Genomic DNA, 13733 nt, shown 5'->3' on the forward strand with positions numbered 1-13733 from the left:
TATACAATCCTACCAGGAGGGGCAAAGTTTCCCAAACCTCAAAATGCCTATAAATACACCCCTCACCACACCCACAATTCAGTTTTACAAACTTTGCCTCCTATGGAGGCGGTGAAGCAAGTTTTCTACGTTGACATGCGCTTCTCAGCATTTTGAAGCCCGATTCCTCTCAGAGAACATGTCAGAGGAAAGTGAAGGGAGTATCACCTATTGAATGCAATGATTTCCCTAACGGGGGTCTATTTCATAGGTTCTCTTTTATCGGTCGTAGAGATTCATCTCCTACCTCCCTTTTCAGATTGACGATATACTCTCATATACTATTACCTCTACTGATAACTGTTTCAGTACTGGTTTGGCTATCTGCTATATGTGGATGGGTGTCTCTTTGGTAAGTATGTTTTTTTATTACTTAAGACACTTCAGCTATGGTCTGGCACTTTATGCATTTATATAAAGTTCTAAATATATGTATTGTACTTATATTTGCCATGTGTCAGGTTCATGTATTTCCTTGTGCAGACTGTCAGTTTCATATTTTGGAAATAAAACATATTAAGAAATATTTTTTTCTTACCTGGGGTTTAGTCTTTTTTCAAATTGACTACTTTTTACTCTTTCAAATTGCGGGCAGCATTAGGCCCGCGGGTGCGCCAAATGCTAGACTTTATTGCATCATTCTCGGCGCGAGAATTTTTTGACGCGAAAAGTACGTCCGTTGACGCAAGTTTGTCACTTCCGGCATCGTAGTTGACACGGAAGTCTTACACACGGTTGCGTCGTTAGTGACGCAAGTGTGTCATTTCCGGATGTTGTTGGCGCCAAAAATTTTTCTCTCACGTTGTGCGTCATACTTGCCGCCAAATTTTTCAGTAGTTTTATACCCCATTGCTGTTTGCCTCTTGCCTTTCTCTATGGCAGAGGGCTATGCTGTTTGCATTTTTTTTCCATTCCTGAAACTGTCATATAAGGAAATTGATAATTTTGCTTTATATGTTGTTTTTTCTTTTACATTTTGCAAGATGTCTCAATCTGATCCTGCCTCAGAAGTATCTGTTGGAATGTTGCTGCCTGACATCGGTTCTACCAAAGCTAAGTGCATTTGTTGTAAGATTGTGGAAATTATATCTCCGAATGTCATTTGTAATAGTTGTCATGATAAACTTTTACATGCAGAGAATGTATCCATCAGTAATAGTACATTGCCAGTTGCAGTTCCTTCAACTTCTAATTTACATGATATACCTATGAATTTTAAAGAATTTGTTACTGATTCTATTCAGAAGGCTTTGTCTGCATTTCCGCCTTCTAATAAACGTAAAAGGTCTTTTAAAACTTCTCATAAAGTTGATGAAATTTCAAATGACCTACAACATAATGATTTATCCTCCTCTGATGAGGATCTATCTGATTTAGAAGATCCTTCCTCAGATATTGACACTGACAAATCTACTTATTTGTTTAAAATAGAGTATATGCGTTCTTTGTTAATAGAAGTGTTAATTACTTTGGATATTGAGGAAGCTAGTCCTCTTGACATTAAGACTAGTAAGCGTTTAAATGCTGTTTTTAAACCTGTGGTCACTCCAGAGGTTTTTCCTATTCCTGATGCTATTTCTGATATGATTTCTAAGGAATGGAATAAGCCAGGTACTCCTTTTATTCCTTCTTCAAGGTTTAAAAAATTGTATCCTTTATCAGCAATTTCTATAGAGTTTTGGGAAAAGATCCCCAAAGTTGATGGGGTTATGTCTGCACTTGCTAAATGTACCACTATTCCTGTGGAAGATAGTACTTCTTTTAAAGATCCTTTAGATAGGAAACTTGAATCCTATCTAAGGAAAGCCTATTTATATTCAGGTCATCTTCTCAGGACTGCAATTTCTTTGGCTGATGTTGCGGCTGCATCAACTTTTTGGTTTGAGAATTTAGCGCAGCAAGAATTGGATTCTGACATATCTAGCATTGTTCGTTTACTGCAACATGCTAATCATTTTATTTGTGACGCCATTTTTAAAACTATTATAAATTGATGTTAGATTGTTGTCTTTAGCTATTTTAGCTAGAAGAGCTTTGTGGCTTAAATCTTGAAATGCTGATATGACATCTAAGTCAAGATTATTATCTTTCTTTCCAAGGTAATAATTTATTTGGTTCTCAGTTGGATTCTATTATTTCAGCTGTTACTGGAGGAAAGGGGTTTTTTTCTGCCTCAGGATAAAAAACCTAAGGGTAAATCTCTAAGGCTTCTAACCGTTTTCGTTCCTTTCGTCAAAATAAGGAACAAAAATCAAATCCTTCCCCCAAGGAATCTGTTTCCAATTGAAAGCCTTCCTCAAATTGGAATAAATCCAAGCCTTTTAAAAAACCAAAGTCAGCCCCTAAGTCCACATGAAGGTGCGGCCCTCATTCCAGCTCAGCTGGTAGGGGGCAGATTAATTTTTTTTCAAGGATTTTTGGATAAATTCTGTCCAAAATCAGTGGATTCAGAGCATTGTCTCTCAAGGGTATCGAATAGGATTCAGAGTAAGACCTCCTGTGAGATTTTTTTTCTCTCATGTATCACAGCAAATCCAGTAAAAGCTCAGGCTTTCCTGAAGTGTGTTTCAGACCTGGAGTCTTCAGGGGTAATCATGCGGGTTCCTTTTCAGGAACAGGGTCTGGGGTTTTATTCAAATCTGTTCATTGTCCCAAAGAAGGAAAATTCATTCATACCAGTTCTGGATCTGAAAATTTTGAATTGTTATGTAAGAGTACCAACTTTCAAGATGGTGACTATAAGGACTATTCTGCCTTTTGTTCAGCAAGGAAATTATATGTCTACAATAGAATTGCATGATGCATACCTTCATAGTCCGATTCATCCAGAACATTATCAGTTCCTGAGGTTCTCTTTTCTAGACGAGCATTACCAATTTGTTGCTCTTCCATTTGGCCTAGCAACAACTCCAAGAATCTTTTCTCACACGAATCAACTAAAAATATGGTTGGAGGATCAATTTATCAAAAAGTTTCTTGATTCCTCAGACAAGGGTCACCTTTTTAGGTTTCCAGATAGATTCAGTGTCCATGACTCTGTCTCTAACAGACAAGAGACGTTTAAAATTGGTTGCAGCCTGCTGGCACCTTCAGTCTCAGTCATTCCCTTCAGTGGTTATGTGCATGGAAGTTTTAGGCCTCATGACTGCAGCATCGGACGCAATTCCTTTTGCTCGTTTTCACATGAGACCTCTCCAGCTTTGTATGCTGAATCAATGGTGCAGGGATTATACAAAGATATCACAGTTAATATCCTTAAATCCCAATTTTCGACACTCTCTGACGTGGTGGTTAAATCACCAGCGTTTAGTTCAAGGGGCTTCCTTTGTTTGGCCAACCTGGACTGTGATCACTACAGACGCAAGTCTTTCAGGTTGGGGAGCTGTTTGGGGATCTCTGACAGCACAAGGGTTTTGGAAATCGCAAGAGGCGAGATTACCAATCAATATTTTGAGCAAATCTACGCGTTTCAGCCCGATAGGCCTTTATCAAGATCGTCATCTTGATAAAGGCCTATCGGGCTGAAACGCGTAGATTTGCTCGTCTACATCTAACTTTTACCCTGATTCAAGTGGTTACAGTAGGTACGGTGCAATATCCCTCTCACAATACACAGAGAGGCTGATATATGCTTAATTAACCGGCCCATGATCTGCCTACCGCTTGTGTCCACCTTATGATTACCGTAATATATCTGGGGTTCTAAGTACACTCCCGACTCTGATACTGTAAGGGTAATAGGACCTGTTTGGTACAGCTGTCAAACAAAGCATCAGAAGCCAGCTAATACCTTCGGTCCCAGGACCTACCCTTACACCTGCTACTGTGGCCATTATCCTAGGACGCTACAGGATCATTCACAGCAAGCACTGAAGGATTACAATTATCAGCGTGCTCTCTACAATAATACTTGCTCTACTTACACCAGGAGAATCACTCTGCACAAAGTCACGGGACTCAATAAAAACAACGGACAACTCCACACACAGCAGAGACGGTAATTTTGTGTGCCCAATTTGAGAACATTTGTGAATTATCCAATACGGACACATTTGCAGTTTAGGCTGCCAAAAATACCTAGCAAGCTAACTTTTTCTCTTGCCATTATAACTTGGAATTATTACCCATTTTTTTATGTATTTTATCTTTATGTCCTATATCATTATACTGTTTTAATCAGTGCCGGCACTATATTGTTATATGATTATTGTATAATAAATTTTTAAAGATTCACATAGTTATTATCTTTTTTAGACAAACATCATTTACACATTACCTTATTAGTATAGATATACCATATATAATTTGAGCTCTGTGCTTTCATTAGCGCTACCCTGCACCCTTTTCCACTTCCGTTAAGGCCGGACCTTCTGTCTCAAGGTCCGTTTTTCCATCAGGATCTCAAATCATTTAAATTTGAAGGTATGGAAATTGAACGCTTAGTACTAAGTCATAGAGGTTTCTCTGACTCAGTAATTAATAATATGTTACAAGCTCGTAAATCTGTCTCTAGAAAGATTTATTATCGGGTTTGGAAGACCTACATTTCCTGGTGTTCTTCTCATAAATTTTCTTGGCATTCTTTTAGAATTCCTAGAATTCTTCAGGATGGTTTGGATAAGGGTTTGTCTGCAAGTTCATTGAAGGGACAAATCTCTGCCCTTTCTGTTTTATTTCACAGAAAGATTGCTAAACTTCCTGATATTCACTGTTTTGTACAGGCTTTAGTTCGTATTAAGCCCGTCATTAAATCAATTTCTCCTCCTTGGAGTCTTAATTTGGTTTTGAAGGCGTTACAGGCTCCTCCATTTGAGCCTATGCATTCTTTGAACATTAAACTACTTTCTTGGAAAGTGTTGTTCCTTTTGGCCATCTCTTCTGCTAGATGAGTTTCTGAGCTATCTGCTCTTTCTTGTGAATCTCCTTTTCTGATTTTCATCAGGATAAGGCGGTTTTGCAGACTTCATTTAAATTTTTGCCTAAAGTTGTGAATTCTAACAACATTAGTAGAGAAATTGTTGTCCCTTCCTTGTGTTCTAATCCTAAGAATTCTTTGGAAAGATTCTTACATTCTTTGGATGTGGTAAGAGCATTGAAATATTATGTTGAAGCTACTAAAAATTTCAGGAAGACTTCTAGTCTATTTGTTATATTGTCTGGTTCTAGGAAAGGTCAGAAGGCCTCTATTTCCTTGGCTTCTTGGTTAAAGCTTTTGATTCATCAAGCTTATTTGGAGTCGGGTCAGGCCCCGCCTCAGAGAATTACAGCTCATTCTACTAGATCAGTCTCCACTTTGTGGGCTTTTAAGAATGAAGCTTCAGTTGATTAGATTTGCAAAGCAGCAACTTGGTCTTCTTTGCATACATTTACTAAATTCTACCATTTTGATGTATTTGCTTCTTCAGAAGCAGTTTTTGGTAGAAAAGTTCTTCAGGCAGCTGTTTCAGTTTGATTCTTCTGCTGATGTTTTAAGTTTTTCTTTTCATTATAAGAATAACTTATATTTTGGGTTGTGGATTATTTTTTCAGCGACAAATGGCTGTTTATTTTTATCCCTCCCTCTCTAGTGACTCTTGAGTGGAGTTCCACATCTTGGATATTGATATCCCATACGTCACTAGCTCATGGACTCTTGCCAATTCTATGAAAGAAAACATAATTTATGCAAGAATTTACCTGATAAATTAATTTCTTTCATATTGGCAAGAGTCCATGAGGCCCACCCTTTTTATGGTGGTTATGATTTTTTTGTTTAAAGCACAATTATTTCCAAATTCCTTTGTTGATGCTTTTTACTCCTTTCTTTATCACCCCACTTCTTTGCTATTCATTAAACTGAATTGTGGGTGTGGTGAGGGGTGTATTTATAGGCATTTTGAGGTTTGGGAAACTTTGCCCCTCCTGGTAGGATTGTATATCCCATATGTCACTAGCTCATGGACTCTTGCCAATATGTAAGAAATTAATTTATCAGGTAAATTCTTACATAAATTAAGTTATATGTGTGTGTGTGTATATGTCTGTGCATATTTATTTATATAAACAGAGTAATAGTTTAACAGTAAAATTAATTAAATTAAATGTTGCTCCTTATATGAAACGCACATTCATGGCATCCTTAAATTAAAGAGACGGTCAACCCAAATATTATAATAAATTATTCCGAAGTAGTATGTAATACTGATTAACTCACCCTGTAGCCCATGTTTAATGCACATATAGTTTTAGTGTAAAATCACTTACTTGTGCTCCTCCAGCTGTTTTAAAATAGCCCCTGTTTATTTTTTATTATTTGTATTTATTTTATAAATATTTATCTTTTATATATTGTACCATTTGCTATGTTCCTCCGCCCTCTGCTAGTTTCCTGCTTTTGGAGTCTTACACGTAAGAGCGGTCCCACCAGTTCTATAGGCATTGATATGTGCTCGCTCTCTTGAAGAAAATTTCTTGCGCATGCGCAAAAATATTACTATATTACTCTGTCTGTCTCATTTGTGTGGATGTGTGTAGTGCGTTCTGGAGGAGCATTTATACTTTCAGAGAGTTGCTGTCTAGTTACTGTCCAATCTCCTTTAAAGGGACAGTCTAGTCAAAATTAAACTTTCATTATTCAGATAGGACATGTAATTTCAATCAACTTTTCAATTTACTTTTATCATCAAATTTGCTTTTTTCTCTTGGTATTCTTAGTTGAAACTAAACCTAGTTAGGCTCATATGCTAATTTCTAAGCCCTTGAGGGCTGCCTCTTATCACATGCTTTTTCAATTGCTTTTCACAGCAAGAAACTTGATAGTTCATGTGGGCCATATAGATAACACTGTGTTTAGGCACAGCAAGTTATTTAAGATTTAGCACAACACAATGCTAAATGCAAGTCCATAGATAATAAATAGTCAGTCATGTGATCAGGGGGCTGTCAGAAGGTTCTCAGATACAAGGTAATCAGAGGTAAAAAGTATATTAATATAACTGTGTTGGTTATGCAAAACTGGGGAATGGGTAATAAAGGAGTTGTGTATCTTTTAAAACAATAAAAATTCTATTGTAGACTTTCCCTTTAATGCTGAGAACTGGTTCAGGCATAGTCATTTCTGATTGTTACTATACATGTGTTTTGATCTGTTCATAAAAAATAAGATCCCTTTATTTCTTTCTCCACAGGGCGAATCTGTAAAGTACTTTTTAGATAATTTGGACCGTATCGGGGAATTGGTAAGATTATTCCTCTATACTTCTTATTATGTTAAATTGTAATCAACAACTCCCAAGCCTTTGTTTATTTAAAGGTATTAGTGGTTGCTGCAGACTGCATTCATGGCAAAATAAAAAGCCCTTACCATTTTTTTTAGAATACAGTTGTAAACTCTCACAGGCACATGTAATCCATTGGACGCATATATTTTTACCAGATGGTGGCTTTTTATCCTTTTCCACTACTGCATTTCAACTATGCTACTTGTGTAAACAAAGTGCATTTAATCTATTTTCTTTCATAAGGGGAGAGAGTCCATGAACCATCACATGTAATTAAACTCCAGTCCACTAAGAGGAGGCAAAAATACTTAACTGACCAAGAGCTTTTAATGCCTCCCTCTTTCCTGTAGAACTCAGTATTTATGCCTCCACAGGAGGTGAAAATGTGAAATAAAGAGTTAGATACAAATAGCAGGTTTATAATTATGCAAATATATCTAAAAGGAATACATCTAGTATTATGTAATATATTTGGACCTAATAATAGAGATACAGAATACTGGATAAATCTGCAAAACAAATTGCTGGAATATGATAACTCCCAATTATTAATTGCTGGAGATTTTAATATTGAGCCTAAACAGCCGTTAGACAGATTTACAAATATGGGTAATAAATCGCTCAACAATAATATTAAAAAAAAATCTAAAAATAAAATGAACCCTTTCAATAGTATAACCAAGTCCTTAAAGGTATTTGATATATGGAGGCTGGGAAATCCTACTAGTAAAGATTTTACATGGGTTTCCAAGACGCACAAAACATATATTCTAGAATTGACCATTTCCTAATATCACGCACGTTAATAGATTTTGTAACAGATATATAAGTAACTCGGATAATAAATTTCTGATTAATAACAGGCTTTCTTTCTTATGACACGGTGAGTCCATGGGATCATCAATTACTGTTGGGAATATCACTCCTGGCCAGCAGGAGGAGGCAAAGAGCACCACAGCAAAGCTTATAAATATCACTTCCCTTCCCACAACCCCCAGTCATTCTCTTTGCCTGCGGTGCAAGGAGGAGGTGAAGTTTGTTGGTGTCTGATTATTTCTCTTCAATCAAGAGTTCATTATTTTGAAAGCAGAGTAGGTTTGCTCTGATCTTTCCTCTCAAGATGCGGTCTAGCCGTACTCCATATTAGTCTCTTCAGTAGGGCAGTGGTGGCTTTAAAGCAGTTCGGAACTTGCAAGGTGGGTCTTGCTGCGTTTTCCTAACATGTTGCTGCCCTGGTATAGAAAGCCTGAGTAGGTTTACTCTGTCTTTCTTTCTTTTTTCTTTCATGTAATTGGCAGGAGTCCATGAGCTAGTGACGTATGGGATATACAATCCTACCAGGAGGGGCAAAGTTTCCCAAACCTCAAAATGCCTATAAATACACCCCTCACCACACCCACAATTCAGTTTTACAAACTTTGCCTCCTATGGAGGTGTAAGTTTGTGCTAAGATTTCTACCTTGACATGCTCTTCTCAGCATTTTGAAGCCCGATTCCTCTCAGAGAACAGCGAAAGTCAGAGGGACGTGAAGGGAGTATCACCTATTGAATGCAATGATTTTCGTAACGGGGGTCTATTTAATAGGTTCTCTGTTATCGGTCGTAGATATTCATCTCCTACCTCCCTTTTCAGATCGACGATATACTCTCCTATACCATTACCTCTACTGATAACTGTTTCAGTACTGGTTTGGCTATCTGCTATATGTGGATGGGTGTCTTTTTGGTAAGTATGTTTCTCTTGTAAGGTGTATCCAGTCCACGGATCATCCATTACTTGTGGGATATTCTCCTTCCCAACAGGAAGCTGCAAGAGGATCACCCACAGCAGAGCTGTCTATATAGCTCCTCCCCTAACTGCCACCTCTAGTCATTCTCTTGCAGCTCTCGACAAGCATGGAAGTAGTTAGAGAGATGTGGTGTAATTTAGTTGTTTTTCTTCAATTCAAAAGTTTGTTATTTTCAAATGGTACCGGAGTTGTACTATTTTGGTCTCAGGCAGAAAATAGAAGAAGAATCTGCCTGTGGTCTCTAATGATCTTAGCAGGTTGTAACTAAGATCCATTGCTGTTCTCACACATTACTGAAGAGAGAGGTAACTTCAGCTTGGGGAATGGCGTGCAGGGTATGTGCAGTCTAAATTTTTCTAGAGAAATGTATATGCTAGAAAATGCTGTTGATACCGGATTTATTTAAGGTAAGCCTGATTACAGTGATTTAATAACGACTAGTATCATGCTTACTATTAGAGGTAACACTCTAATATTTCAGTAATTTGAAAAAATAATAAAAACTTTTGCTGGGAGTGCTTAAACGTTTTTTATATGCCTTTTGGTGATAAACTTTATTGGGGCCCAGTTTTTTCCACATGGCTGGCTTAAATTTGCCTAGGGATAGTTTGTTAGGCCTCTCACTGTGTAGAAAGGAAGTGGGAGGGGCCTAATTTCGCGTCTAATTGCGCATTAGCTTTTGCAGACTGAGATATCCAGTTTCCTTGAAGGAGTTCCCTGAATGCTATAGGACCTCTCTGAAGGGTTTTGGTGCTTTCTAAAGTCGTTTGTATGGCAAGGTAGGGCTACAGCAGAGCTGTGTCAGTTTGTTGTGACTGTTAAAAAACGTCTATTTCTCCAACATAGGTGTGTCCGGTCCACGGCGTCATCCTTACTTGTGGGATATTCTCTTCCCCAACAGGAAATGGCAAAGAGCCCAGCAAAGCTGGTCACATGATCCCTCCTAGGCTCCGCCTACCCCAGTCATTCTCTTTGCCGTTGTACAGGCAACATCTCCACGGAGATGGCTTAGAGTTTTTTAGTGTTTAACTGTAGTTTTTATTATTCAATCAAGAGTTTGTTATTTTAAAATAGTGCTGGTATGTACTATTTACTCAGAAACAGAAAAGAGATGAAGATTTCTGTTTGTATGAGGAAAATGATTTTAGCAACCGTTACTAAAATCCATGGCTGTTCCACACAGGACTGTTGAGAGGAATTAACTTCAGTTGGGGGAACAGTGAGCAGTCTCTTGCTGCTTGAGGTATGACACATTCTAACAAGACGATGTAATGCTGGAAGCTGTCATTTTCCCTATGGGATCCGGTAAGCCATGTTTATTAAGATAGTAAATAAGGGCTTCACAAGGGCTTATTAAGACTGTAGACTTTTTCTGGGCTAAATCGATTCATTATTAACACATATTTAGCCTTGAGGAATCATTTAATCTGGGTATTTTGATAAGATTATATCGGCAGGCACTGTTTTAGACACCTTATTCTTAGGGGCTTTCCCAAATCATAGGCAGAGCCTCATTTTCGCGCCGGTGTTGCGCACTTGTTTTTGAGAGGCATGACATGCAGTCGCATGTGTGAGGAGCTCTGATACATAGAAAAGACTTTCTGAAGGCGTCATTTGGTATCGTATTCCCCTTTGGGCTTGGTTGGGTCTCAGCAAAGCAGATACCAGGGACTGTAAAGGGGTTAAAGTTAAAAACGGCTCCGGTTCCGTTATTTTAAGGGTTAAAGCTTCCAAATTTGGTGTGCAATACTTTTAAGGCTTTAAGACACTGTGGTGAAATTTTGGTGAATTTTGAACAATTCCTTCATATTTTTTCGCAATTGCAGTAATAAAGTGTGTTCAGTTTAAAATTTAAAGTGACAGTAACGGTTTTCTTTAAAACGTTTTTTGTACTTTGTTATCAAGTTTATGCCTGTTTAACATGTCTGAACTACCAGATAGACTGTGTTCTGAATGTGGGGAAGCCAGAGTTCTCATTTAAATAAATGTGATTTATGTGACAATGACAATGATGCCCAAGATGATTCCTCAAGTGAGGGGAGTAAGCATGGTACTGCATCATTCCCTCCTTCGTCTACACGAGTCTTGCCCACTCAGGAGGCCCCTAGTACATCTAGCGCGCCAATACTCCTTACTATGCAACAATTAACGGCTGTAATGGATAATTCTGTCAAAAACATTTTAGCCAAAATGCACACTTATCAGCGTAAGCGCGACTGCTCTGTTTTAGATACTGAAGAGCATGACGACGCTGATAATAATGGTTCTGAAGGGCCCCTAAACCAGTCTGATGGGGCCAGGGAGGTTTTGTCTGAGGGAGAAATTACTGATTCAGGGAACATTTCTCAACAAGCTGAACCTGATGTGATTACGTTTAAATTTAAGTTGGAACATCTCCGCATTCTGCTTAAGGAGGTATTATCCACTCTGGATGATTGTGACAAGTTGGTCATCCCAGAGAAACTATGTAAAATGGACAAGTTCCTAGAGGTCCCGGGGCTCCCTGAAGCTTTTCCTATACCCAAGCGGGTGGCGGACATTGTAAATAAAGAATGGGAAAGGCCCGGTATTCCTTTCGTCCCTCCCCCCATATTTAAAAAATTGTTTCCTATGGTCGACCCCAGAAAGGACTTATGGCAGACAGTCCCCAAGGTCGAGGGAGCGGTTTCCACTTTAAACAAACACACCACTATACCCATAGAAGATAGTTGTGCTTTCAAAGATCCTATGGATAAAAAATTAGAAGGTTTACTTAAAAAGATGTTTGTTCAGCAGGGTTACCTTCTACAACCAATTTCATGCATTGTCCCTGTCACTACAGCCGCGTGTTTCTGGTTCGATGAGCTGGTAAAGGCGGTCGATAGTGATTCTCCTCCTTATGAGGAGATTATGGACAGAATCAATGCTCTCAAATTGGCTAATTCTTTCACCCTAGACGCCACTTTGCAATTGGCTAGGTTAGCGGCTAAGAATTCTGGGTTTGCTATTGTGGCGCGCAGAGCGCTTTGGTTGAAATCTTGGTCAGCTGATGCGTCTTCCAAGAACAAGCTACTTAACATTCCTTTCAAGGGGAAAACGCTGTTTGGCCCTGACTTGAAAGAGATTATCTCTGATATCACTGGGGGTAAGGGCCACGCCCTTCCTCAGGATCGGCCTTTCAAGGCCAAAAATAAACCTAATTTTCGTCCCTTTCGTAGAAACGGACCAGCCCAAAGTGCTACGTCCTCTAAGCAAGAGGGTAATACTTCTCAAGCCAAGCCAGCTTGGAGACCAATGCAAGGCTGGAACAAGGGAAAGCAGGCCAAGAAACCTGCCACTGCTACCAAGACAGCATGAAATGTTGGCCCCCGATCCGGGACCGGATCTGGTGGGGGGCAGACTCTCTCTCTTCGCTCAGGCTTGGGCAAGAGATGTTCTGGATCCTTGGGCGCTAGAAATAGTCTCCCAAGGTTATCTTCTGGAATTCAAGGGGCTTCCCCCAAGGGGGAGGTTCCACAGGTCTCAGTTGTCTTCAGACCACATAAAAAGACAGGCATTCTTACGTTGTTTAGAAGACCTGTTAAAAATGGGAGTGATTCATCCTGTTCCATTAGGAGAACAAGGGATGGGGTTCTACTCCAATCTGTTCATAGTTCCCAAAAAAGAGGGAACGTTCAGACCAATCTTAGATCTCAAGATCTTAAACAAGTTTCTCAAGGTTCCATCGTTCAAAATGGAAACCATTCGAACAATTCTTCCTTCCATCCAGGAGGGTCAATTCATGACCACGGTGGATTTAAAGGATGCGTATCTACATATTCCTATCCACAAGGAACATCATCGGTTCCTAAGGTTCGCATTCCTGGACAAGCATTACCAGTTCGTGGCGCTTCCTTTCGGATTAGCCACTGCTCTAAGGATTTTCACAAAGGTACTAGGGTCCCTTCTAGCTGTGCTAAGACCAAGGGGCATTGCTGTAGTACCTTACTTGGACGACATTCTGATTCAAGCGTCGTCCCTTCCTCAAGCAAAGGCTCACACGGACATCGTCCTGGCCTTTCTCAGATCTCATGGATGGAAAGTGAACGTGGAAAAGAGTTCTCTATCTCCGTCAACAAGGGTTCCCTTCTTGGGAACAATAATAGACTCCTTAGAAATGAGGATTTTTCTGACAGAGGCCAGAAAAACAAAACTTCTAGACTCTTGTCGGATACTTCATTCCGTTCCTCTTCCTTCCATAGCGCAGTGCATGGAAGTGATAGGTTTGATGGTAGCGGCAATGGACATAGTTCCTTTTGCGCGCATTCATCTAAGACCATTACAACTGTGCATGCTCAGTCAGTGGAATGGGGACTATACAAACTTGTCTCCGAGGATACAAGTAAATCAGAGGACCAGAGACTCACTCCGTTGGTGGCTGTCCCTGGACAACCTGTCACAAGGGATGACCTTCCGCAGACCAGAGTGGGTCATTGTCACGACCGACGCCAGTCTGATGGGCTGGGGCGCGGTCTGGGGATCCCTGAAAGCTCAGGGTCTTTGGTCTCGGGAAGAATCTCTTCTACCGATAAATATTCTGGAACTGAGAGCGATATTCAATGCTCTCAAGGCTTGGCCTCAGCTAGCGAGGGCCAAGTTCATACGGTTTCAATCAGACAACATGACA

General features: G+C 39.5%; 1 protein-coding gene across 1 annotated transcript in view; it reads left to right on the plus strand.

Moving 5' to 3' along the window:
* The first annotated feature begins 7195 nt into the window (after positions 1–7195).
* Positions 7196–13733, plus strand: part of LOC128643984 (uncharacterized) — an 83170-nt gene continuing 76632 nt past the window's right edge. Inside the window, exon 1 of the mRNA XM_053696751.1 lies at positions 7196–7256. The gene's annotated coding sequence lies outside the window, so the exon portion shown is untranslated. The remainder of the gene's footprint in view (positions 7257–13733) is intronic.

This window comes from Bombina bombina, unplaced genomic scaffold, assembly GCF_027579735.1.
Source record: "Bombina bombina isolate aBomBom1 unplaced genomic scaffold, aBomBom1.pri scaffold_78_1, whole genome shotgun sequence".
Classification (NCBI taxonomy): domain Eukaryota; kingdom Metazoa; phylum Chordata; class Amphibia; order Anura; family Bombinatoridae; genus Bombina; species Bombina bombina.